At 43.8% G+C, this 27,477-nt stretch overlaps 1 protein-coding gene across 12 annotated transcripts in view; it reads left to right on the forward strand.

The window, feature by feature from the left end:
- The window catches only part of LOC146829409 (transcriptional regulator Kaiso-like), a 326,544-nt gene that overhangs the window by 89,577 nt on the left and 209,490 nt on the right, over window positions 1-27,477 (forward strand). The window lies entirely within an intron of this gene.

Below are 27,477 nucleotides of genomic sequence, written 5' to 3' on the forward strand. Positions count from 1 at the left end.
CAAGCTCTCTGTTTTTAGCTCAAAATAATGTCCTTCTGTGGTTCTGAAATTGTAAGTGTTTTTTCTTTTATTATTGTACTGTGATTTAAAAAAATATTAAATCAGTTATGTTTCTGTAAATAGATTTTGAAAAAGATTTGGAGGGGGGAGAAAAAGTAATAGAATTACAAAAAGAAAAACATAAATACTGTTTTTCGAAGGCGTCTTATGGTTCAGCTAACTTAAAACTCGTGTCTTGGCTATTTTGGTTTATACCACCAGAACAAGACTCTGATGTGATATTTTAGGCTGATGATAAATAGCGAACAGTTACATTTCTTATGCTTTGGGGTATCACATCACCACTTGATGTATTTTCTCATAGTCAGATATGTTTAACTGTACTTGAAGATGTAGCCACATTTCCTTCATAACTTCCATTTATAGCTAGACAGCCTTGCCTTTACGATTGGAAAGCGAATCTCAATGTGTGTTTTAGGGACACTGACTTTATTGGGACAATTTTGTTGTCCTTTTTCGTCAACTAGACTAGATACAGAACCAGTTGTTGCAGGGATGTGAAGAAAGTCCTCGCCGCAGCCATGTTTCGCTCTGGCTTTATCTTTCCCACCAGTCAGTCAGGAAGCCTTGATCTCAAATAGATGTGTCCTTAATAGTCCCAATTGCATCACGTTTTCAGGATAGACGTGACCATGTAAATGATTCCCAATTAGATTAATTATATGTATATTTTGCTAATGCGAAAGTCTGCTGTTGCTCTTTACCTCCAAAACCGGAGTAAAACACTCTTAAAGAGCAATATTCACCTCTCAGCCATGCCCAAGTAATTTAGTCCTCTTTCACAGGAGTCCGCCATGGTTCAAACACTTTTTTTTTGTAATCTCTTTTAATGTTTTCATCCTCTCCATATGTCACGAGCTTCCATTCAATTTCTTTCCTGTGTATTTGCCATCTGTTTCTTGAAATTAAGCTTTATTTAGACTGTTTCCCTCTCACCACCTACTTATTCCACATTTTGCTGTGTGTGTTTTTTGTGGTTTTTGCACAGGTCTTCGTGATATTCAGATACTTTTAAGCAAAAATAATTTTCAATAATTATAGTTCTTTTCTATATGCATTTTGTAAAGAGTCACATACTGCGCATTTTACTGCTGTCTTTTGCTCTGGTTAGTTGTTTTTGTGTTTGTTTTTCGAAAAATGTTTTCAGGCGAAGGTGGGAAGTGACCATAGAGTTTCGGGTGTCTCTAGTGGGACTTGTGTGAAATGTAAGAGCTTCACCCTTGTATTGCCTCTTTTTGGCAAAATCTTCGGATTTGTTTTTCAGTCATCTGTATGAATGGTCGAGTATACAAATTTAAGAAAAGCTGGAAGAACATGGGTTTTTCTGTGCAAAATACAGGATGATACACTTAAAAGAACACAATTTTTCAGCAAATGTGCAAATCAGGTCATTATGAAAATATCTGCCTGTTTGTTAATCATGGATCTCCATAGTTGGGATTGTTTCTGTGCTAAGGAAAAAAACATAGTTTACGTATTATACCTGTAGCCAAAAGCTTACTTGGAGTAGCACAAAATGTTTCATTACTAGCAACCATGGTATTATCAAGAGTACAAGAACAAACCTTGCTGCTAGTTGTGGCTCCAAAACCTAAAGCCGTTATGAGTACTGTGCCTTGTACACCATTTTCTTGGATTTTGTGGTGGGTTCTGAGAAAGCAGGAACTGTTGAGAATGATTCTTTGAGTAGGGAGCTCAAAAGATGATTACCTTGTAGAACCAAAGTTACACAGGTCTGAAAACATTTAGAAGTGGAAAATGTCACCAGGTAACCAAAACGTCATACCCTCAGAGTTTCATCACACCTATAAAATGTATTACTTTTACCCCCCCTCCCCTCTTATAAACACAAGGACATGCATAAAACAAATCTTTGGAATCTGGTGGACACCTGCCTCCCTAAGAAGAGACAGTGCTGTTCAGCCTAACACCAACCCAGAGGATCAAAAGCACTAAGATCTCCGCTTAGGAAAAACACCCCTCAGAATTGAAATTTCTAAAATATAACACGCCAAAATAGTTACTGAATTCAGTTGAACGAAGTAAAACTGGTGTGCACAACTTAGACCATATGAACTACTTTTGAAAAAAATGGTACTCTTAACATCCAAACTTTATATCAAATCAGGAATTATGGGTTCATCTTCATTGACTGTTTGTACATGAGGTGAGGAAAATATATTAAAAAATATATATATTTTGAGGAGGCCCTCAAAGATCCACACAAGATTTAAACCAAACATAACCAGTGCAATAAAACAATGGCTGGTATCTAATATTTAGCAGACATCAGACTGCATCCATTGCGAAAGGTTCTTTGAAGCGAGCACAAAACCAGGCGGTCCGCTGTTGCACTACACCCTACAATGCCACGGCCTACAGCCCGTGCAGGCACAGAAACTTCTAGGACTTAAAGAAAGGAATTAGGGGGAAAAGCACAGACCTCTGGTGTAAAGGAAAGAATGCAGGACCCAGAAGAGGTAGTGAATCTCACCAAAATGGTGGATGTTGAATAGGAAGCTATTAGCTAATAGTTTACTATTCCAGTATCTTTCATTGCTAACCTACTAAACTTTAGTTTGATTCTTTAAGGATGCCAGAAGGTTTCAAATGGAAGTAGAGAAAAAAAAATCTGACTGCACTCCTCTCCACTACAGACAACATCTGCACTCTCCTCAACTAAGGCGAAACTGCAACCCTCATCCTCATGGGCCTCTTGGTCGCCTTCGACACCGTCTCCCACCGCACCCTCTGCGCAAGACTCCATGACGCCGGCATTCACGACAAAGCCCTAGATTGGATTCGCTCCTTCCTCACTGACTGAACACAGTCAGCCTTCCAACGTTCTACTCAAAGTCCACAGAGATCAGATGCAGAGTGCTTCAGGGCTCCTTCCTGAGCCCCACCCTCTTCAACATCTACATGGCCCTGCCTGCAGCCATCGTCATAAGCCACGGACTCAAAATAGTCTCCTACGCCGACGACACCCAGCTGATTCTTTTCCTCACAGACGTACTCACAGCTGCCAAGAGCAACTTCCACAACAGGATGAAGGCAGTCACCACCTGTATTGAAAGACAGCTGCCTCTAGCTCAACTCGTACAAGACTGAAGTCATCATCCTGGACTCCAACCCCCTTCTCCTGGGACGACTCCTGGTGGCCCCCCCAACTCCACCAACCTCCCACGGGCCACGCATGAAACCTGCATCATCCTGGACTCCTCGCTGTCAATGAACCGCCAGATCGGCGCCATTTCGTTGTCCTGCTTCCACACGCTCTGCCTGCTTCGGAAGGTTTTCACGTGGATGCCCACCATGTCCAGGTAGATAGTCACCCATGTGCTCGGCAGCAGCAGACTCTACTACGGCAACACACTATAAACCTGCACGACCCAAAAACCCCTAAAGAAACTGCATCACATCCAGAATGCCTCAGCCAGACTCATCCTGAACATACCCTGCAGCAGCCAGATCACCGGTCACCTGAGAGACCTCAACTGGCTCCCGATCAACAAAAGATTTACCTTCTAGCTACTCACACATGCGTACAAAGCCCTCCTCAACACCAGACCTGCATATCTCAACCACCGCCTCTCCTTCTACACACCGGCCAGACCTATCCACTCCGCCCATCTGACCCTGGCTACCTTCCCACGGATTTGCAAGACCTCGGCTGGAGGAAGATCCTTCTACCTCGTTGCGAACACCTGGAACACCCTGCCCCTACATCTCACGCAATAAAAGACACTGCCTCAATTCAGGAAGGACCTCAGGATCTGGCTCTTCGACTTAACACTTCTCTGCTCAGGGGTGTGGAGTTCAATAAAATATCTCCTTGTCCATGGAGCAGGGTGCTTCATAAATCTACTTGTCCTGTAACGAAATCCACCTGTCCCTTTTGTGCCATGTAATGCGGCGACAAATTATGGCCGCAATCTCATTACATCTAAGAGCTCTAAAATAGCTTCTCTGATTATGCCAGAGCTCCTTCCATAGTAAGGTTTGAATACTAGCAATTCCCTTATGTTGCCACGTTTCTGCAGATCTGGGGCTCAAGGTAATGGGAGGCAACAGTTCCAGGGTTGGAAAGCCCCTTTGAGTCTGTGCAACCTACTAACTTGCATGTCTTAAGGGTTTTCACCAATTCTCCTCTATCTTCCCATACTGAGAAAGGTTGAAAATTTACTCCGGACAATGGCAGACATAAAATTTCTTCCTGGGTTGGAAAAAAAGTGGTTGGATGGAAAGTGAACTTGCAAACATGCAGATTTTCGCATGAGCAAATCTACACCTGGATATTTGCTCATGCTGAAATGCAGTTAACAAATCTTTCTTAGGAGTAGTATTTCTTGGCCTACTTGTGTAAAGTCTTGTGAATTCATACAAGTCTTATATCTGCACTTAATGCAAGGACATGGGTGCACTGTTAAGACTTTATTTAATAATTAGGTCTGACTTTAACCATGACGGTTTGTGTTTATTAAAAGTCTCTCTCCCTCTCACTAGATGTATGGGCTAGGAGAGTCACTACAAATATAGCATGCTTTGTGTGCATCACCAGTACAACAATAGTAGTATACTAAAGGCATCTGTGGTAGTACACAAACATCAGAAAACATTTGACGCTGCTCGCAAGGGAGTGGGAAGCAGGCACTCAAGTTAACAGAGTATTGGTGAACTTAGCATGTCTCGAGGTCATACAGTTGGGATGCATTGTGCTTCCACACACACATGTAAAAATAGTCTGAGAAGCTACTAAACCAGTCACCAGAAAATGCTACTCTCAACTGAGAATGGATTGTAGTATCTCTGAGCAACATTATCTCCTCTCTACACTGTCTTGAGCATTTCACAAATAAGGAACCATCTCATGCTTAGATTTGGACTCTCATTCAAGCCATAGAAATGCTTCTGTAAGGGCTTAAACTTGCTTGGCTACCTGAGATCTCTTGAACAGCAAATGGGATTTGAATATGCTAAGCATGAAGCTAAAAGTCCAACCATATGAACCTTTATCCACGTTCTTCAGAAATCCGCTGCATTGTGTTCTGTGGACTTTGAGTGTGAGAAAGCTATGCTCACTAGGTGGGTGGAGAGCCATAATTTGCTACCTGGAAAAGATGACCGGAAATCGGAAAGACGAAACAACTATTTATCACTTATGGATCCTTGTAACTGAGACCACCCATTTCCTTGTCTGGTATAGCAAGATAGATTGTAATTTGTATATGGGTATGTTACTCAGCAGGCAAATATCTTATATGAAAACTAAGAGAGCACATGGGTCTATGGTCGCCTTTATGACCAACATTCTATTCAGTTTGAAATTTAGAAGACTGCCACATGATGTTGTGCACACAAATGTATGTCACATTGTTATATTTACATGAATAAAAGGAGGGAGAGTTTTGCTGCGTTGGATGTTATCGGGGCACGCATGTGCTACCCATCTAACCCCCTTGACAGATTGGAACATTGCACACATAATGTGCACGTTCTCGATTACAGTGCAACAATGAATCTGAAAATAATCCTGAGGCAAGGCAGCTCTGCATATCAACATCACACAGAAGTCTTATTACAGACACTTCCCTCCTGTCGATGTCCACCTTTGCCTGAACTCCTTTTCAAGAAAAAAAACTCTAAAATGTACAGCCCACGTCAAGATGGCAAGAATGCACACTGCATCTATAGCTATATGGTCTCAAGATACAAATGTATTATTAAAGGCAAGTTACTAATTTCATTTTGTTGTTCATGTTCTTCTCAAAGAGTGGAAAGAATGGAGGAAATTGAGAGATTGGAATTATTAAAATTAGTTACGTGATGTTTGTCTGCGAAGAACCAATGTCTGGGTATACTCTTTTAACATACGGTGTTTGACTGAGATAAAAGGTACTGCAATAATGCTTGAGTAAACTTCAGCTGCTGGCGCCATCTCACTGATGAGGCTCTATAAGGTTCAAATTGGTCTGAGCTCCTGTTCAGTGGTGAACGGGCTTAGCAGTTTGTGCTTACGGTTCCTTATGTGGTTGATCCCGGTCTTAAATGTTGCGGCAAATAAAAACAAGCGTTTGCAACACCAATTGGTCTGGCATTAAATGAATGTTGTATGATAATGTGAAGCATTGCAAGTAGATAGCATGGGAATAGATATGTATTTGTGTGGAAGCAGAGAATTGTAGAATAATATTGGTGTAGGTTAGATGATCAGGTGGCAGTTGCCAGGTCAAGCGAGACATACAAATCCATGTATGTTAATGACTTCCCTCCTATCTTCGCTTCTGTCAGAGAAAAACACCATAAGTGATGTAGTTATCTAGGACACTTTAATTGCTTTGCCATGTCGTGTGCGTTGAAGCTCAGGCAGCTGGATAAATAAAATGATCCCAGCTGCGTGGAGGGCAAGCACTTTTTTGTGGAAGCACACCACTACTGCCCAATCAATAAGTACTCCTGGCTCCCAACATGTGGACGCACACAAAGACCCTCTTTAGTGATGCTCACACGGTTGTCTAGGAAAGCAAAAGACACACACTTGATGGACGGAATGCAGAACAAATCAATACATTCACCCCCAGTCAGGAGATCTGGGTTAAATCCATCATTCTTTTGCTCACTATGCCACCCCAGTTTAGACCTGACCATATGTAAATTAGTCTTTACCCTGTGCCTCATGGGAACAGTCCAGCCCGAACTGCCAAGCCAGGTCCTCCCTAGACCTGATAAGATTGTCTGGGACAGTGAGTGTTGTAATGCCAGACCATAAAGACAGATTGCAATGTGGGCAGCATATTACGAGTGGCTTGATTATTCTGCCATTCCATTCATCACCATTCTGTGGTTTTTCTCTGGACTTGGGAAAGGGATACTTCTGAATCTTACTGAAATCCTTTTCTGCCTGGGATGCAAGCGGTGGCTCCTGCTGTGCTGTTGGAGTATAATTCTGCTGCCTAACAGTGCCTTCTAGAATCTGTAATCCATGACTCTATCCATATGTCTTTAGTATCAGATTTATTGATTCATCCTTCTTGTTAAAGCCTTGGTCTCTGGAGGGAGGCCAAGAATACATGTTTGAGCCAATCTCTCTGACAAAAGCGCTTCAGATTGGCAAGCAATAAGGTTTGTGATTGGCTGCCTGGTTACCTACTTGCACATTGCCCTAGTAGTTGAGAAAATATTCCCTGGTTATTCCAGGGACTGAAATAGAGCTTTAGTACCTGTTTTCTTTTGTGCTTTTTTTGTTATGCACAATGTCTCTGTGGTGCAGTTAGCAACTAGGGGTCTTTGAAACTACAGCAGATGTCTGTTGTCTGTGAGAAAATTATGGCCTGTAATGAACATATTCTCTGGCCGTGTAGATTACGATCTTCATCAATATGGTGGTTCTACTTTGTATGCTAAATACAGATTCTACTTCTCTGAAGGAAGCCTTACGCTCTAGAGCTTGTGCAAAGGTCCATTTGAAGGTTTCTATGGTAGGCCATGGTACCACTTGCCCAGTGTTGAGTTTTAGATTCTATTGATTGCATTCATTATGTTTAATGTGTGAAGCAATGTAAAGGACTAGGTTTCTCACAAGCTTTTGTATGCCTAGCCAGGGTGCAATATCAATAGTGAAGAGTTGCTGTAGCAGCTGCTGCTTGTTGGCTGGCTAAATTCGTTATTTGGATTGATAAAGATATAAAAAATAGTAGACCTATGCTGCTCCTCTGGTCCTTTAACCACAGATATTCAATCTGGAATGGTATAATGTTCTGACAAGTCTAGTGGGACACCAGACAGCCGAATACAATTAAAATGTGCCACTTCTTACTTTATTAAAAACACAGAGGTAGTGCAGGCCAATTTACTTCACTCAGTTTTCCTTTTTCTACATTTTCAGAGACTTTTTGTCTATTTTTTTTAATATGAACCTTGTATGTCCCTGAGAAGTATTTTTGTCAATTGTCCATTTATCTACTGTTTTAGACCTTTATAAGTGCAGTTTTCGCTCCTTTTGTTTTACTTTAAAAACACACACAAAAAAAGTTTCTGGGCCCTGATATTTTCTTGTCATTTGATATTACTTTTGCAAATGTCATAAGCATTGTACAGAATGTGTTGGCAAGCTGGTAAAAGGGTGTGTGCGTTCTAAATGCCGATTCTGCGCCTCGTATCATCACAACATGGATGTGAAATCAAATCAAATAGACTTTATTCGGATTTCAAAAAACCATCCATAAAAGCACAGAAACAAAATTTTAAAATACACATTAGATACTACAATTTTGGGCCACAGTTTGATACATATAAAAATATAATTTATAAAAACAACAGTGAAAACACAATTGACCTTCTTGCTAAGCTGTGCATAAGACCATCATACATACAATATATAGAGGTATGCAAAAAAGATAGCTATAAATTTTATGAAGGCAAGACAAATGCAATATATTAAGTTGTGCAAATCATGCTCTAAAGTGCAAAATGCATGTCTAGACAAAATTAATCGATTTTCAAAGACCTGCGTGAGCGTACAATAGCATTAAGGAAGCTACTAACTCTAAAAATTAATTCGTCTGATCCCAACATTAAAAAGTGTCTATAAGCATAGTTGTGGTCAGTCAAGTCATATTTCCTACAGTATGGGATTAGGTAGTGCCTTGTAAATTTCATGTAGAAACCACAGCCAAAAATAAAATCGAGCATACTCTGGGTTCCACCATGGTCACAAGGACAATTTAATTTTTCCTAGTTTTTAATGTAACCCAGTGGAAAGCAGATCAGATTTACAATGCTCCTGTCCCTGAATCTAAATAATAGAATCCTGTTCCACCTGCCCAATTTTTTACATAGATAGGGCTGGGGTGACATCGGGAATTCAATGTATGGTTCCCGGATTAATAAGTAGTTGATTGTAGATTGTTTCACGGAGTCTGCTCTTTCCCTCTCGTTGTGAAAATACTGATAGAGTGCCCTTCTCACCAGGTTTTTATGGGAGCCGTCAATCTGGTCGGGGTATGTAAAAAGATGACCATAGTTGACACTCACAAGGCTCCTTTCTACCGCATTTATCCATGGGATTAAACCGGCATTCTCACTTTTCAAACAATCTATAATAATCTCACGGGACAGGGAAGCTGCCGGGTTTTGCCAAATCCTTAGCCAAAATAATGCAGGTCTAACTCTTATAAAGTCCTCAACATAATGCAGTTTTAATTCATTGTGACATACAAGGGTCGGTGCACTAATAACTCCCCCCCCCCAAAATCTTCCGGCAAAATCTATTCTCTTCTCTCTGTAGTTCTGAGCAGTTCGAGAACCCCCAGACTTCTGCACCGTATGTTCCAGTTGGAAGACATTGAGTCCGATAGATTTGTAGTAAACTGGGAACCACATCGGCCTGACGTGGTTGGCGGAGAGAGGTAATAGAATTAATCGATTTGGAGAGTTTATTTCTCCCCATCGCAACGTGGGGTTGCCACGAGCCGCTATTAGAAAATAGCAGACCCAGATAGGGGAAAGTGCAAGTGCTTTTTAAAATGTTTTGACCTATCGCAATCTTTGAGATTTTATAATTTTTAGGGCCGCAAGTCATTATAAAAGATTTACTAAAATTAGTGCACAGACCTAAATCAGACATATAATTGACAAATCCCGATATTAAAATACGCAGGGCATTCGGGGTGCGGCCCATAAGGACCGCATCATCCGCGTAGAGTAACGCCGGGATAGGTTTCTTATTGATAATAGGAACGTCCTTTGTCAAATTGCATAAAGAATGAGTTAATTCATTGATGTATAGTATAAAAAGCAAGGGGGCCAAGACGCAGCCCTGTCTCACCCCCTTGCCAATTAAAATCTCGTTTGAGACCTCGCCTTCGTTGTTTATTCGAACTCGGGCTTTCAAATTGAGATGGAGGTTGGCCAGAAAATGGACTAAGGGTTCATCTAAACCATAATTTAAAAGAATGGACCATAAGCGAGAGCGATTAACAAAATCAAATGCTGAGCTTAGGTCCATAAAACCAAAATACAAAGGGGATTGTTCAAACATTGTTCCACCGTGCCAAGCTTGCTCCTAAAGCCTAGCTGGCAGCGGTGGATAATAGAGTTTTCATCTGCCCAGGTACTAATTTTATCAAATAGAACCCTACCAAGGACCTTCAGGGTGTTATCGATCAAAGATATTGGTCGATAACACCCCGGGTCCAACCTATTTCCCTTTTTAAAAATGGGTACAATAGTACTACTAGACCATGTTGAAGGGATGGATTTCTTACTCAAATTATTAAAAAGGTTACAGAGTAAGGGGGCCCAAAAGCATGTGTTCGATTTTATCTGGTCGATGGACAAACCATCCGGACCAGGGGCCTTGTTGCCAGCATTATTGGCAATAGCTTCCTCCACCTCCTCTAATGTTATGACTATGGTACTGTCGGGGAAATTATCCTCAGTTGGGTCTCCAGCTGCAGCATAAAGCTTTGAGAAATGGGTAACCCATGAGTCTCCTGTAATATTGCAATTTATCGGGGTAATATTACTACCCAGGGCTCTCAAGTTCTTTACTTCTCTCCAAAACCCAGTTGATTCTTTTAGGGCAGCAGTTTTAGTGAGATTGTCCCAATGGCTTATTAAAAGCTCCTCAGTTCTAACTTTTAATACATGTTTATATTTGGAACGTAATGAACTGACAAGGGACACGTCTCTAGGTTTGGCTTCCAAGGCCTTTCTAAGTTCTCTATTAGCCCTCGAACAGTTGGTATCAAACCATCTTTGATTATTTATATTATGTTCTTTTAATGGTCTGGAGATTGCCCTTTTTATGACTGTGCATAAATCACAGAAGGACTTAGTTATATCGGAGCCACCGGGTGTAAGGCAGTTAGAGATCAGCAAAGGGTTATTCCTAATCACATTAGTTAGGATCTCTCGATTGTCAATCCCTCTCCAAACAATCCTAAGCCTATCTGTAGATACAGTAATGTTTTGGTCTCCAACCTCATATGGGCCTACAGGTTTTTTAGTAGATTTAAGGTGGATTACTATTGGCAGATGATCACTATATGGGCTGCTGACAACCTCAGATTTAAGTAGCACTTCGCTAAAGAGGGAGGAGGTAAACATATAATCAATCGTGGTTGAGCTACCACGGCCAATATAAGTGGGGGCCGGTACCTTTCCCTCAGCGGTTCCACTATAGCCCATAACGTCGTCTAGATCCCTGCTATGTAATAAGTCCAATAATTCAGAACCTCGTCTACAGGGCGGGGATAAAGAATGAATGTGGGCATTAAAATCTCCGCCAACACAAATGCCATCAAATTGGCCAAACCTTTCTCCGTTGAAGCAATGTAAAGGACTAGGTTTCTCACAAGCTTTTGTATGCCTAGCCAGGGTGCAATATCAATAGTGAAGAGTTGCTGTAGCAGCTGCTGCTTGTTGGCTGGCTAAATTCGTTATTTGGATTGATAAAGTTATAAAAAATAGTAGACCTATGCTGCTCCTCTGGTCCTTTAACCACAGATATTCAATCTGGAATGGTATAATGTTCTGACAAGTCTAGTGGGACACCAGACAGCCGAATACAATTAAAATGTGCCACTTCTTACTTTATTAAAAACACAGAGGTAGTGCAGGCCAATTTACTTCACTCAGTTTCCCTTTTTCTACATTTTCAGAGACTTTTTGTCTATTTTTTTAATATGAACCTTGTATGTCCCTGAGAAGTATTTTTGTCAATTGTCCATTTATCTACTGTTTTAGACCTTTATAAGTGCAGTTTTCGCTCCTTTTGTTTTACTTTAAAAACACACACAAAAAAAGTTTCTGGTCCCTGATATTTTCTTGTCATTTGATATTACTTTTGCAAATGTCATAAGCATTGTACAGAATGTGTTGGCAAGCTGGTAAAAGGGTGTGTGCGTTCTAAATGCCGATTCTGCGCCTCGTATCATCACAACATGGATGTGTGCAAGCACTGCAGGGCAATTGCCGTTCGGGATAATCATTGAATGGAAAGGGGACTCTGACAATAAAATAGCATTGTTAAACCAAAGACCCAGACAAGGTGGCTCCTCCTCCAGCTTGGCCTTTTGTCGACGCACATCTGAATCTTTTCAGAGGAAGGGCGTAAGGATCTCTGACCGTTGCGTATACTGAGCCTCTTTCAGACCATCAGAACTGGATGCCACATGCCCTGCTTTAATTTAGAGCCTATGTTTTTCCTATTCACCGTACAGGTTTTGTTTGACTGCTTGATGTAGATAAAGTGTCCAGAGTAAAGAAAGTTCCGTTCTAGTCTTTGAAGCTAAAATATTCGTTGCCACCAAAAAGGACCTCATCCTCGAGATGAGGGGATTTTTTCCCTTTCATCTTCACTTCCTGCTGTCGTGTGGCAAACTGTAGCTAGACAGGTTTTTCGATTTGGTCGTATTATACAGTGAATATGCTAATCCTCCTCTATGCGTAATAATGCCACAAGTAAAGCTACTTCTGTGGCTTAGCTATGAAATGGTCTGTTTTAGAAATAGTATTTTACCACATGGAGTCAGTACATACGTTTTATAACTGTAATATTCTTTGATGAAGGTTCATACATGTATTGGTTAGACGGGCATTTGCTGGTGAAGCCTATATGTAGGGCTGAGTGTGTCTGGGTGATTACAAGAGAGGTTCTCCGGTTGTGTTGCAAAAAATCAAATAGCCTAGCGCTGCAGATGCATGTGACTGAAATGGTGTAGAGAAGTGTTGGGCAAAGCACTCGTACTGTAGCAGTGTGTAGGCTTGTATTGTGTGATTTGGGTTTGAGACTCTAGATACATTTATGACATGAAAAACTGTGCTGCTACGGTGGTGAAGCAGCAGGTGTTCTGTTAAGCAGAGAGTGGAGGTTGGTCAATGTTTGACTGGCTGTATGTCTTGCATGAGGGTGGTGCAGGAAACAAAACGCACAGCTGATCTGAGGGGGTGGTGATGGATTCATATTTGCGCCCATTGCTTAACTCGATGTTTGAGTTTCTGTACGGACCTACTGTCATACTATAATGACTGGGTAATGAGAAGCTAATATCGAGTGGCCAGATTCATTACAGGTGGTAGCTAGAACAAGAAAGGAGCTAGTCACAAATGATATTTAGAAGATACAATTGTATGGGGGAGGCCAGATGCAGCAATCACTAGAAGAACTCCACAGAGTGTGGAGGGGGGAACGGGAGGCACGGGGTGCTAGGAGCTAGCGGCCTCCATTACTACTATTGACCACAAGAAGCTGCTCCTAGAGTGATGTGACCTTACTACAGTTGTGAGTTGAGTGTGGACATCTCACAAAAAGTGACGGACTGGCCTCACACACCACCTGGTGTCATGCTTCATCATCGGCCAGTCCTCGCCCTCCAAAACCTTCGTTTGATGGAGGGCGGGCATACACCTGGAGACAGGGATGCACTTCTAAACTAAAGAGTGGGGGCCCATGGGGTAGAACGTGAAGTTAAAAATCATTATAGTTACCAAGATATTTTTAATGTGATCAGTAACTATATGATGTTAAAAACAAAATTGCGGCAGGTGGGGAATTTAGGTGTCCCCTAGCCGTCTATTGTGAGGTCGACATGTTTCTGCCTTCTTGGCCCGAGCGGGTCCAGGGCATTCATCAGGACCTAGATTTACAAAAAGAGGGCTCCGTTCTTACCAACTGGTAGCAAGAGAATACCACTGCGCGGGTGTGGCGTAGGCCACACTCCACTACCTAGATGGCTTCCAACTGTAAAGCCTGTAGGAAAAATCAAACAAACAAATGTATCTATATACACAACTGTAGAAGAAAGGTCAAGGTGAAAACGTAAATTACAAAAGTTTCAAGATAAACACATGCATAATTACCTTAAAGTGAGTGACTAATCACGTGACATGTGCCACTCTATGTGAGTTCACAAACATGTTGAGAGTCAAAAAGTGCTCTCATGAGGCTTACCCTAGTCAGACAAACTACTTGCCACATGGGGGGATAAGGAAGGAGACAAATCTGTTCAGTCTATAGGGAGAGAAGAAGAAAAAAGTGATAGTCAACGAACTGAAAATGCCCAGAACGTGGACCCTTGTAAACCTGAAATCAGGACGGAACCGCAATCATTCCCCAGTGAAACCCACGAAGGGGTTAAAACAGCGCGAAACCACCATTCATACTCTTACTATCTGAGGCAGAGTGTCCCGTTCTCAGCCTAAGGTGTTGCTCCTCGTCCGCCCGAATGTGCGAGTGAGACCGCGGGGCGGGTTTAAATAGCGTGCTTAATGGTAAAATTAGAAACAGCCTGGAGTGATCACGGCTGTGCGGCAGTTCCTGGTGCGGTGCATCCGGGGTCCGGAGCTAGCGTGGCAGCGGCGCATGCAGTGCAGTGCCTGGTTGTGCAATGGCCGATGGTGCGTGCCTATCGGAGCGTCCAGGCTGAGTCTTGTGCCCAAATAAGGGAACGAATCAGGGGATCCGCCCAAGGAAGGCGGTCCCATGTGGGCGTGTGCGTCCGAGGTTGTCCGGGGAACGCGGGGCACGCATTCGGTGTTGAACCTGAGGATGGATGTAACACGTGCTAAGGTGCCCCGGGGGGGTGTGTTGTGGAAATCCAGAGTCACGTGTGCGCGTCCCAAACCATAAGGGGCATGAACGGGGAGATATTGTCGCCGTATGCCGCAAGGACCCTGAAAAAGGTGAGAGGTCATTCATGCAACGTTCGTTTAGTGCGTTGGTTAAGAGAGTAGGTGAGGGGATGTGGCGATTGCGGAAGGCAACAAATAAAAGTCAACAACATGCCCTCTGTGTCACTCTCGGCTGGATTGGCTAGTATCTCAGGGCATGGGGATAATCAGTCAGCTCCAGAAAGGGCCAGGGGGTCATAGAAAGAATACGGAGAGTACAGTGTATTGCCTAAGCACACCTGTCGCTAGGATCATGTGTTGGACATCCCTGCGATGAAGATTACAAAACCCAAAGGGTTGGCAGATCGAGGGACAGGAGGTGTTTGATTTGTAGGGCAAATGGCACACGATAGGAGGGATGTCCAGGTGTTCATAGGTAGATGGAGAGATCATCTAGTTAGATGGAGCCACGGTATATCGTCGTTAAGTCCCTTTTCGTGGGACCGCAGGCGGAACACCCAGCGTTGTTCTCTGATATGGAGAGCTCTGGAGAGATCAGCTCTGCCTTTGTTCATGATCTCAAGGACTGTCCATCGGAGATCGGTGTCTTTGTGGTTTTGTTCCAAGAAATGGCGTGTGAGCTTAGTGTTTGTTTTCTTACATCTTATGGTGCTGCAATGTTCGTTGATACGGACCCTGACCTTTCTGGTTGTCATGCCAATGTACTGGAGTCGGCAGGGGCATGTTAGTAGGTAAACCACATTCTCAGTATTGCAGTTGCTAAACTTGCGGAGTTGCCATGGTCTATCTGTGCCAATGTCGACTTCTTTGGTGTTAGAAGTGAGTTTGCAGGAGACGCAGCCACCGCACGTGAAGTGTCCCACTACTCGTGGTTGGTCCCATAGTCTCTGTTGTTCCGTGCCCTCTGTGTTTGGCATAGTGGCGTGAACGAGTTGATCTCGCAAATTTTTGTTCCGTTTGAAGGCAAACAGTGGAGGATCCCACTGATTTCCCGCACTGTTCAGAATATTCCATCTTTTCTTAATTATTTTTTGTACGGCATTAGAGGCAGGGGTAAATGTTGTAACACACACTGTTCTTTTGGTGTTCTCCTTTGTTACATCCTCCAAAAGTGCTTCTCTCGGGTTGTTCCTTGCTCGCTTCCTAGCCTTTCGTATCATTTTTCTGGGGTAATGGCGAGCAGCAAGTTTTTCTTCGAGGTGGGATGCTTGTTCCTCAAAGGTTGGGGTATCAGAGCAATTCCTCCTAACCCGAAGGAACTGTCCAACTGGGAGATTCTGTCGGAGGGCCTTGGGGTGGTAGCTTTCGTATAGTAGAAGGCTGTTCCTATCCGTGGGCTTGTTGTGCACCTTTGTTGAGAAACCATCATTGTCCATAGTGATGTCTAGATCGAGGAAGATAGCGTGGTTCTTACTGATGGTGTGGGTGAACCTAAGGTGTACATCTTTGGTGTTCACCCACTGGACGAAGTTCATCGCATCTTCCTCAGATCCATTCCATATTATCAGCACATCATCTATGTAGCGCTTCCAAAGTCTGAGGTTCTGTAGGAATGGATTGTGTGGATTATATATGAAGTCGTCCTCAAACTGTTGTACGTACAGACAGGCCATACTAGGGGCAAAAGTGCTCCCCATTGAAGTCCCAGAGATCTGGTGGTAGATGACTTTCTCGAATTCAAAGAAATTTTCCATTAACGCGAGTTCCGCACATTCCATCACGAACTGCTGTGGGGTTAGGAAATCCCACTCTCTATTCAGGATGATGCTTTCTACCACTTCCAATGTGCGCCTCTGTGGTATGCTCGTGTATAGAGCTTCTATATCCATGGTTATTAGCCAGTCGTTGGTTGAATCTACCGTGAGGTCTCTGAGGAGGCACAGGACGTCCTTCGTATCCCTGAGGTAGGACGCAGATTTCTGGACGATAGGGCGAAGGAACCAGTCACAGAATTGTGACAATGGTTCTAATACTGACCCTATCCCGGATACTATTGGTCTCCCAGGAGGAGGCGTCCTGTTTTTGTGGATTTTCGGGAGTGTGTAAAATTTAGGCATTCTTGGTTCTTCATTCACGAGGAAGTCTGCCTCTTGCTTGGTTATCCAATCATTGCCGAGTGCTTCTGTGACCATGATCTTGATCTTGGTCATCAAAAGACCAGTAGGGTCAGTCCTGTGTATGGTGTAGCTGTTTGAGTCAGAGAGAAGCCTCAAGCATTCCACTCTGTACATCTCACTGTCCATGACCACAATGGCGCCCCCTTTGTCAGCTGGTTTTATGGTTAGGTCTTTATTATTGCTCAGTTTCGCAAGGGCCGTGCGCTCCTTTCCCGTGAGGTTGTCAAACCCACGAGTGTTCTGGAAATCAATCTTCTCAATATCTTTTAGTACGGCCTGTTCGAAAGCAAGTATGTTGCATGAAATGTTCTGGTTCGGGGGTTGAAAGGTGGATTTTCTCTTTAACCCTGTGGATTTCTTCCCATTCTCTTCTGTGCTATCTTCAGTGTCTCCGAAATAATCGCGGAGTTTGATTTTTCTGAAGAATTGGGCCAATTCCGTGTGAAGAGCAAAGGGGTCATTTCGGGGTGTGGGAACAAATCCCAGCCCTTTAGAAAGGACGGTTGTTTCGTCTTGTGAGAGTGTGTGTTTGCTGATATTCACTATGTTGGTTACTCCCTGCTCGTCGAGGGCATCTCTCCTCTCCCTCTGCTCCTGGTTACTACACCATGCTGTGGCTGTGGTTGGTCTTCCCACTGGACCCTCGTATTTCTTCGTTTTTGGCGTCCTCTCCCTCTGCCACGGCCCTGGAACAAAAAAGGCGGTTGGCCATGTGGAAAACCAAATCCTGGTTGGTAAAATGGTTGTGGCCAAAACCCGAAGGGTGGGGGTTGAGGTTGTGGACCCTGCATCATCGGATGGTGATAGCCCATAGGTTTCCGGAATTGTGGTCCTTGGCCCTCATCGCCGCTACTGTCACTTCTTTCCTCTCCAGAGCTGAACGTCCAGTTCTGGGGTGTTGGTCTGAACCGTTGTTTTCTCCCTGTTGGTTGAGGGGCTGGTTTATCATAGTGTTCGTCTGTGACATATGGGTAGACAGTTTCCTTACTAAATTGTTGTACATCTTTACGGAGTTTAGTAAGTTTCGACTGTGTGAGGTATTCTTTATAATCAGAGTGATCTTTGTTGATCTCCTCAAGTTTCTTTTTAAAGGCTGAAAGCTGTACCGTTGCCTTGAGTCTACCCTCACTCTGTTGGATCTCAATCAGGAGTGCATCTGCCAGCTGTCTGGCGGTGTTTATAATGAGGATGAGCCAGTCCTTGGTGCACTTCCAGGCAATGCTCGACCAGTTAATTCTGAACTCCCTATTATTGAGGAACAGTCGTGGTTCGTTGGTGACAATGAGACCTCTCGGAGCCGTGTTTTTCCGGAGGTACTCCGTCATAAACGCACCATGTAGTGCAGTGCGTATCTGTTCTTTTTTCTTAGAAGAAAGGGCTTCCCATTCATCTGAGTTTTTTACCGTGTTGGTGACTATGGTTTCTGCTAGGAGAGATGGTGTGTTAAGAATCTCCGCTAGAATCTCATCCCCGAAGGAGAGTTCGGTATCCATGGTGCAAGGTGGGTAAGGAGAGTGTGAAAGATTTTCTCACACTATAGAATGAACTGTATTGGTTCAAAAGGCAGACGTAAAAGTGTCTGTCCACTTGTTCCGGTCGTAAGAATACGTGACTCAGAACATCACCCTATTTTAAAGGAATAGTACCCCTATAGTGTTCCCACAGCCGACAGCTGTACATAAATAGCAATCACTAGAAGAACTCCACAGAGTGTGGAGGGGGGAACGGGAGGCACGGGGTGCTAGGAGCTAGCGGCCTCCATTACTACTATTGACCACAAGAAGCTGCTCCTAGAGTGATGTGACCTTACTACAGTTGTGAGTTGAGTGTGGACATCTCACAAAAAGTGACGGACTGGCCTCACACACCACCTGGTGTCATGCTTCATCATCGGCCAGTCCTCGCCCTCCAAAACCTTCGTTTGATGGAGGGCGGGCATACACCTGGAGACAGGGATGCACTTCTAAACTAAAGAGTGGGGGCCCATGGGGTAGAACGTGAAGTTAAAAATCATTATAGTTACCAAGATATTTTTAATGTGATCAGTAACTATATGATGTTAAAAACAAAATTGCGGCAGGTGGGGAATTTAGGTGTCCCCTAGCCGTCTATTGTGAGGTCGACATGTTTCTGCCTTCTTGGCCCGAGCGGGTCCAGGGCATTCATCAGGACCTAGATTTACAAAAAGAGGGCTCCGTTCTTACCAACTGGTAGCAAGAGAATACCACTGCGCGGGTGTGGCGTAGGCCACACTCCACTACCTAGATGGCTTCCAACTGTAAAGCCTGTAGGAAAAATCAAACAAACAAATGTATCTATATACACAACTGTAGAAGAAAGGTCAAGGTGAAAACGTAAATTACAAAAGTTTCAAGATAAACACATGCATAATTACCTTAAAGTGAGTGACTAATCACGTGACATGTGCCACTCTATGTGAGTTCACAAACATGTTGAGAGTCAAAAAGTGCTCTCATGAGGCTTACCCTAGTCAGACAAACTACTTGCCACATGGGGGGATAAGGAAGGAGACAAATCTGTTCAGTCTACAGGGAGAGAAGAAGAAAAAAGTGATAGTCAACGAACTGAAAATGCCCAGAACGTGGACCCTTGTAAACCTGAAATCAGGACGGAACCGCAATCATTCCCCAGTGAAACCCACGAAGGGGTTAAAACAGCGCGAAACCACCATTCATACTCTTACTATCTGAGGCAGAGTGTCCCGTTCTCAGCCTAAGGTGTTGCTCCTCGTCCGCCCGAATGTGCGAGTGAGACCGCGGGGCGGGTTTAAATAGCGTGCTTAATGGTAAAATTAGAAACAGCCTGGAGTGATCACGGCTGTGCGGCAGTTCCTGGTGCGGTGCATCCGGGGTCCGGAGCTAGCGTGGCAGCGGCGCATGCAGTGCAGTGCCTGGTTGTGCAATGGCCGATGGTGCGTGCCTATCGGAGCGTCCAGGCTGAGTCTTGTGCCCAAATAAGGGAACGAATCAGGGGATCCGCCCAAGGAAGGCGGTCCCATGTGGGCGTGTGCGTCCGAGGTTGTCCGGCGAACGCGGGGCACGCATTCGGTGTTGAACCTGAGGATGGATGTAACACGTGCTAAGGTGCCCCGGGGGGGGTGTGTTGTGGAAGTCCAGAGTCACGTGTGCGCGTCCCAAACCATAAGGGGCATGAACGGGGAGATATTGTCGCCGTATGCCGCAAGGACCCTGAAAAAGGTGAGCGGTCATTCATGCAACGTTCGTTTAGTGCGTTGGTTAAGAGAGTAGGTGAGGGGATGTGGCGATTGCGGAAGGCAACAAATAAAAGTCAACAACATGCCCTCTGTGTCACTCTCGGCTGGATTGGCTAGTATCTCAGGGCATGGGGATAATCAGTCAGCTCCAGAAAGGGCCAGGGGGTCATAGAAAGAATACGGAGAGTACAGTGTATTGCCTAAGCACACCTGTCGCTAGGATCATGTGTTGGACATCCCTGCGATGAAGATTACAAAACCCAAAGGGTTGGCAGATCGAGGGACAGGAGGTGTTTGATTTGTAGGGCAAATGGCACACGATAGGAGGGATGTCCAGGTGTTCATAGGTAGATGGAGAGATCATCTAGTTAGATGGAGCCACGGTATATCGTCGTTAAGTCCCTTTTCGTGGGACCGCAGGCGGAACACCCAGCGTTGTTCTCTGATATGGAGAGCTCTGGAGAGATCAGCTCTGCCTTTGTTCATGACCTCAAGGACTGTCCATCGGAGATCGGTGTCTTTGTGGTTTTGTTCCAAGAAATGGCGTGTGAGCTTAGTGTTTGTTTTCTTACATCTTATGGTGCTGCAATGTTCGTTGATACGGACCCTGACCTTTCTGGTTGTCATGCCAATGTACTGGAGTCGGCAGGGGCATGTTAGTAGGTAAACCACATTCTCAGTATTGCAGTTGCTAAACTTGCGGAGTTGCCATGGTCTATCTGTGCCAATGTCGACTTCTTTGGTGTTAGAAGTGAGTTTGCAGGAGACGCAGCCACCGCACGTGAAGTGTCCCACTACTCGTGGTTGGTCCCATAGTCTGTTGTTCCGTGCCCTCTGTGTTTGGCATAGTGGCGTGAACGAGTTGATCTCGCAAATTTTTGTTCCGTTTGAAGGCAAACAGTGAACCATTGTCACAATTCTGTGACTGGTTCCTTCGCCCTATCGTCCAGAAATCTGCGTCCTACCTCAGGGATACGAAGGACGTCCTGTGCCTCCTCAGAGACCTCACGGTAGATTCAACCAACGACTGGCTAATAACCATGGATATAGAAGCTCTATACACGAGCATACCACAGAGGCGCACATTGGAAGTGGTAAGAAAACAAACACTAAGCTCACACGCCATTTCTTGGAACAAAACCACAAAGACACCGATCTCCGATGGACAGTCCTTGAGGTCATGAACAAAGGCAGAGCTGATCTCTCCAGAGCTCTCCATATCAGAGAACAACGCTGGGTGTTCCGCCTGCGGTCCCACGAAAAGGGACTTAACGACGATATACCGTGGCTCCATCTAACTAGATGATCTCTCCATCTACCTATGAACACCTGGACATCCCTCCTATCGTGTGCCATTTGCCCTACAAATCAAACACCTCCTGTCCCTCGATCTGCCAACCCTTTGGGTTTTGTAATCTTCATCGCAGGGATGTCCAACACATGATCCTAGCGACAGGTGTGCTTAGGCAATACACTGTACTCTCCGTATTCTTTCTATGACCCCCTGGCCCTTTCTGGAGCTGACTGATTATCCCCATGCCCTGAGATACTAGCCAATCCAGCCGAGAGTGACACAGAGGGCATGTTGTTGACTTTTATTTGTTGCCTTCCTCAATCGCCACATCCCCTCACCTACTCTCTTAACCAACGCACTAAACGAACGTTGCATGAATGACCTCTCACCTTTTTCAGGGTCCTTGCGGCATACGGCGACAATATCTCCCCGTTCATGCCCCTTATGGTTTGGGACGCGCACACGTGACTCTGGACTTCCACAACACACCCCCCCCAGGGCACCTTAGCACGTGTTACATCCATCCTCAGGTTCAACACCGAATGCGTGCCCCGCGTTCCCCGGACAACCTCGGACGCACACGCCCACATGGGACCGCCTTCCTTGGGCGGATCCCCTGATTCGTTCCCTTATTTGGGCACAAGACTCAGCCTGGACGCTCCGATAGGCACGCACCATCGGCCATTGCACAACCAGGCACTGCACTGCATGCGCCGCTGCCACGCTAGCTCCGGACCCCGGATGCACCGCACCAGGAACTGCCGCACAGCCGTGATCACTCCAGGCTGTTTCTAATTTTACCATTAAGCACGCTATTTAAACCCGCCCCGCGGTCTCACTCGCACATTCGGGCGGACGAGGAGCAACACCTTAGGCTGAGAACGGGACACTCTGCCTCAGATAGTAAGAGTATGAATGGTGGTTTCGCGCTGTTTTAACCCCTTCGTGGGTTTCACTGGGGAATGATTGCGGTTCCGTCCTGATTTCAGGTTTACAAGGGTCCACGTTCTGGGCATTTTCAGTTCGTTGACTATCACTTTTTTCTTCTTCTCTCCCTGTAGACTGAACAGATTTGTCTCCTTCCTTATCCCCCCATGTGGCAAGTAGTTTGTCTGACTAGGGTAAGCCTCATGAGAGCACTTTTTGACTCTCAACATGTTTGTGAACTCACATAGAGTGGCACATGTCACGTGATTAGTCACTCACTTTAAAGTAATTATGCATGTGTTTATCTTGAAACTTTTGTAATTTACGTTTTCACCTTGACCTTTCTTCTACAGTTGTGTATATAGATACATTTGTTTGTTTGATTTTTCCTACAGGCTTTACAGTTGGAAGCCATCTAGGTAGTGGAGTGTGGCCTACGCCACACCCGCGCAGTGGTATTCTCTTGCTACCAGTTGGTAAGAACGGAGCCCTCTTTTTGTAAATCTAGGTCCCGATGAATGCCCTGGACCCGCTCGGGCCAAGAAGGCAGAAACATGTCGACCTCACAATAGACGGCTAGGGGACACCTAAATTCCCCACCTGCCGCAATTTTGTTTTTAACATCATATAGTTACTGATCACATTAAAAATATCTTGGTAACTATAATGATTTTTAACTTCACGTTCTACCCCATGGGCCCCCACTCTTTAGTTTAGAAGTGCATCCCTGTCTCCAGGTGTATGCCCGCCCTCCATCAAACGAAGGTTTTGGAGGGCGAGGACTGGCCGATGATGAAGCATGACACCAGGTGGTGTGTGAGGCCAGTCCGTCACTTTTTGTGAGATGTCCACACTCAACTCACAACTGTAGTAAGGTCACATCACTCTAGGAGGCCAGATGCACCCAGGTGCAGGACTAGACAAGCAAGTGTGGTGTGGATCAAACATGCAAACAGTCATTCACAAAGCTGTAAGTCAACTTTAGCTAGTTGTTGAATGAAATTGGTCACAAGGCACTGATATTTAAGTAATGCACACAGACTGATGACAAAGCAGCGTGATATATAATCTGAACACTAGGCATACAATGTAGCAGGACAAAGCAGCGTGATATATAATCTGAACACTAGGCATACAATGTAGCAGGAGTAACTGCAGTTCTTCTGTGAAGGGGATGATTGTGGTAAGTGGATGCAATCCACATGGAAGAGGCAGATATGCAAGAAGGTGCTTGAATCCTCAAGCTTGGTACGGCTAAAATGTAGGACCATGAACAGATCCTAGAAGACCTCACTATAGTCTCTAAAGGACGATTTCTGAAGGAAAAGAAGAGCAGGTTGAGGTTCACCTGATTCCAGGTGCATTTAGCGGCATCACCCTGCTGTTTTCACAATTGCTGGGGCTGAGGCAAATACAAAAAAATAGGTTCTAAATAGTCCCATTGTGTGCAAGTTTTTATATAGCATAAGCAAGAGCCCACGTAATTTAACAAGGAAATCCTGATTCGACAAAATAATTGCCTATACCTTCAGAATTATTACAGAAAAGTTTACTTGAAAATTGGTCGAGGACAAGCCACTTCCGTCCCATTTAATGGAGGGTGCTTCTTCCAATTATGTACCAGCATTAATTAAAATAAAGATCACAGATATTGAATGAAAAGTTACTTTCTTATAATTGTAGTTATCCACTGTGGATCTGTTTTTATCATATTCATAACCAACCCACCTTTCAGTAAGGGCTAGTTCTTTTTATTATTTATTTAATCTTTTTTTCTTACTGCTGCATTTAATTAATGAAGGTGCTAGTGCAGGGCATTCTTTATAGTGCTAGAGTGCTCTGGAAGCCTGTAAGTAGCGCTAGCAGAGTGCCCTATGAAACTTCTACCTGTGTTTATAAATAAAAACGCATCACTGTTTTATTTCTTAATTTAATATAATTTTAAAATACGTTCCGAGATTCCAAGTACTTATGGGGGGAATGTGTTGTAATCAATAAAAGATGTCCGGTTCCAAGGTAGATTGGATAAGTAGATTTATTGAGATAAGATATCATGAAGAGCCCCACCAGAAGCAGCCTTCCTGCTGCTCGGCCCTTACACCAACTGCCAACCTCACTCACCCAACATTCCACACCACACTCACTGGCTGAGCAGCAAGTACAACACATCTCCCTCCCTTACGGTGAACAAGATGCAATGCAAAAGTCCATGTAAGAGTAACATTGGTAACCTACAAATGTATGGTAATAACACGAGGACCCATTGCAAAGACCTGTAGATGACAAAAGGGCATACAAGTTAAGATCAAAACACATGAAGCATAGTACAATGGGCATGCAAAGTTAACATCAAAATGCAAACCAATCACAGAAGAATGTACAAATATACTTGAACGTTAACACACAATATGAAATGAAGGAACATCACAATGACCACCCATGTACTCACTTCAATGTAAATAACGAACAGAGCAAGATAAAATGCAATTACCCACATCTCCCTTTCTACACACAACAAAAAAAACCTGCATTCTACTACACCAAGCAAAATCGACCAAACTAGACAGGCTGAAATGAACGCGAACACACAGGGAACCAAACCTCAACGGTGCAGTAGAGATCATCCCACAACCGCACACATGGAAGAAATACAAGAACAAACGCGCAAACACCACTTAACAAAAAGCCCCACACAAAAGGGTGATCTGCCTACACAAAAATTGTGGGAGACCAGAGAGGCTTAGCACCTAAGAGCCTTCTCTCACACCCATCACCAACAGTGAGGGATCCACTTAAACCACAACCACAGCAGGGTGGTAATCCTGAGTGACCTAACACCAAAATCATCTCACACTCTACACCAACAGGATTATTTACCCAAATCAATCCATACCCACAAAAAAAAGTGGGAGACCAGAGAAGCTTAACACTCACTCTGCAGAACCATCAACAAGAAAGGATAGCACAAAACCCCACGGCAGTTAATAACCCAAGAACAGAAAAGATGATCTTACGCCCAAAACAATGGCACCATGATGCACCAGGTCAATGATGGTTTTTTTTTCCTCCTTTGTTCCTTACACTCATACCCTATTCAAATTACAATATGCAAATAGTATTTTCATTACAACAGAATACTACCAGTTATGAAGACGGAGATACTAATGAACTATTTAGCTTTTCCACCTTCTGTTTTGTTTCTACATAAACTCAGCCCTTTTATCAAAAGCCTAATACCTTTAACCTCCCTTTCGATTAAAGGTTTCTGATACTGTTCTGATACCTGCCTTGAAATGTAGTTGTAAAGCTATCCGAAAAAGGACTCCCTGATGCCGAGAAGGAAGCATACTTTACTTTATAATGTGTACTACAGTGCAGAAATTACTCCTTGTCTTTCGAAGAGTACTTTAAACACGGTTTGGTTTTTGTCGTGTATGCTTTTATATAACATTTTTGCTATGACAGCTTTCCTAAACAGCAATGCTCTTGTGGAATTGTTAAAGGTGTAGGTGGGAGCAGAGATCTGCTGAATAAGTTCTTCTGTCACGTCTTCTGTGACGCAGAGGGTTCTGGTACGCATATATAATCTAAAGAATACTTTTTATGGCAAGTGGTGCAGGTTTTTCAGTTTCCTTATTTGGAGTACTTCTTTAGACTGTTAATTCGAAATGTTTGATCATGGGCCTCAAAACATTAAAACTGAAACAAATGGGCATTGTGAGCCGAAATGAACTACTGCTCATCTTCCCTTTAAAATGTGTTGGTCAAACATTCAGGACTTACTACATAATCAACCATGTTCTTTTGGAAATCCCAAGCACGGATACTCCTATCTCGGTACCGGCTGTGTGTGTCTCTGTTGTGTTCCTTCCTGCTTTAGTTGCTAGGTAAGAGTATTCTATATTAGAATGTGAGGACAGTTGGAGCACTGTATTGGAGGTGTAAGGATGTGTTCACTGTGGCTCCAGGCTATAAAGTTTTGTGCATACATCCAAGTTGTCCTGTGTGCTTGAAGTTGGCGACAAGTGTCTGGAGCTGAACCATGCATGTATGCCTAGGAAATGCAAATTGTGCCAAGGATCGGTCATCTGAAGAAACGCTGGTGTCGTAAGCGTTTCGTTTTGAGGTGAACATACCATTGAGGACTGTTGTGGTGTTTTGTGGAAGACACGTCAAGGAACACCGTGCAAAGTTTGCTGGTGCTACGAGGTGAGTACACACGTCAAGGAGCTGCAATTCTAAGGATTCGAGAGCTGCATTTCTAAGGATTCAAGTTATTGCATGCTGGGGGATGAAGTAACGTTTGTTATCGCAGGTGGACTGACCAGGCTGGATAGGATGAAACCAGGAAGTATTGTGAGGAGAGCGAGTCGAAATTTAAGACATACATTGCAGAGCTTTACTATTGTTTACCTTAAACGTGCAAGCAACCAACACTCGTCACCACCATCACATGCAGTTTTTTTTCTTCAAAATAATCCGCACGCACGTAAGGATCTACGTTCACCGTTAATTGTTCTAAGGAAAAGCGCATATCAAGATTCTTGTGTTCGGAGAAGTGAGTGTCGAAGGAAGTGAATGTCACAACGTAACGTCATTCACGTCAGAGCAATGTCATCACGTGAGGTCAATGGTATGTGACCATGCGTGATGCCATTTTGTTTTCTCTTTGATTTTTTTTTTCTTCTTCTTTTTTTTGCTTCTGAGCATGTTGCTCCATAAGGTATTCCTGAACTAACATTGTGATATGCAGACAAGCGACTACCCGTAGAGTGAAAATTACAGATTTAAGTTTAAGTGACTCCTTCTCTTGCTTGTTTTTACATTTAAATCAACAGTATGGCTACACAATTTTCCGATCACAACTCCACATGCATTTTGGCCTTCAGGTCCTGAACCAGTTTTGAAATAGGCTAAATGGAAAGATTATTTTCTAAATTACATCGCAGCAATCAATGAGGCAGAACAAATGCATGCAGCGCAAAAGAAAATAATTCTATTACATACACTTGGCCCATATTTTTAAAAGTATATCCTCAAATGCAAAAAACACCAGTTATTGGGGAAAGTGAAGTTTTTCTTGCAGCATTAAAGGACCTGGATGCTTATTTCGAGCCTCAAGTATGTATTGGTATAGCAAGATATAATTTTTTCAGAGGAAGCAACTGGGCTATGAAACCATTGATCAATATGTTGCAGAGCTTAAAAAG

The sequence above is a fragment of the Triturus cristatus genome, chromosome 5_2 (assembly GCF_964204655.1).
Source record: "Triturus cristatus chromosome 5_2, aTriCri1.1, whole genome shotgun sequence".
Classification (NCBI taxonomy): domain Eukaryota; kingdom Metazoa; phylum Chordata; class Amphibia; order Caudata; family Salamandridae; genus Triturus; species Triturus cristatus.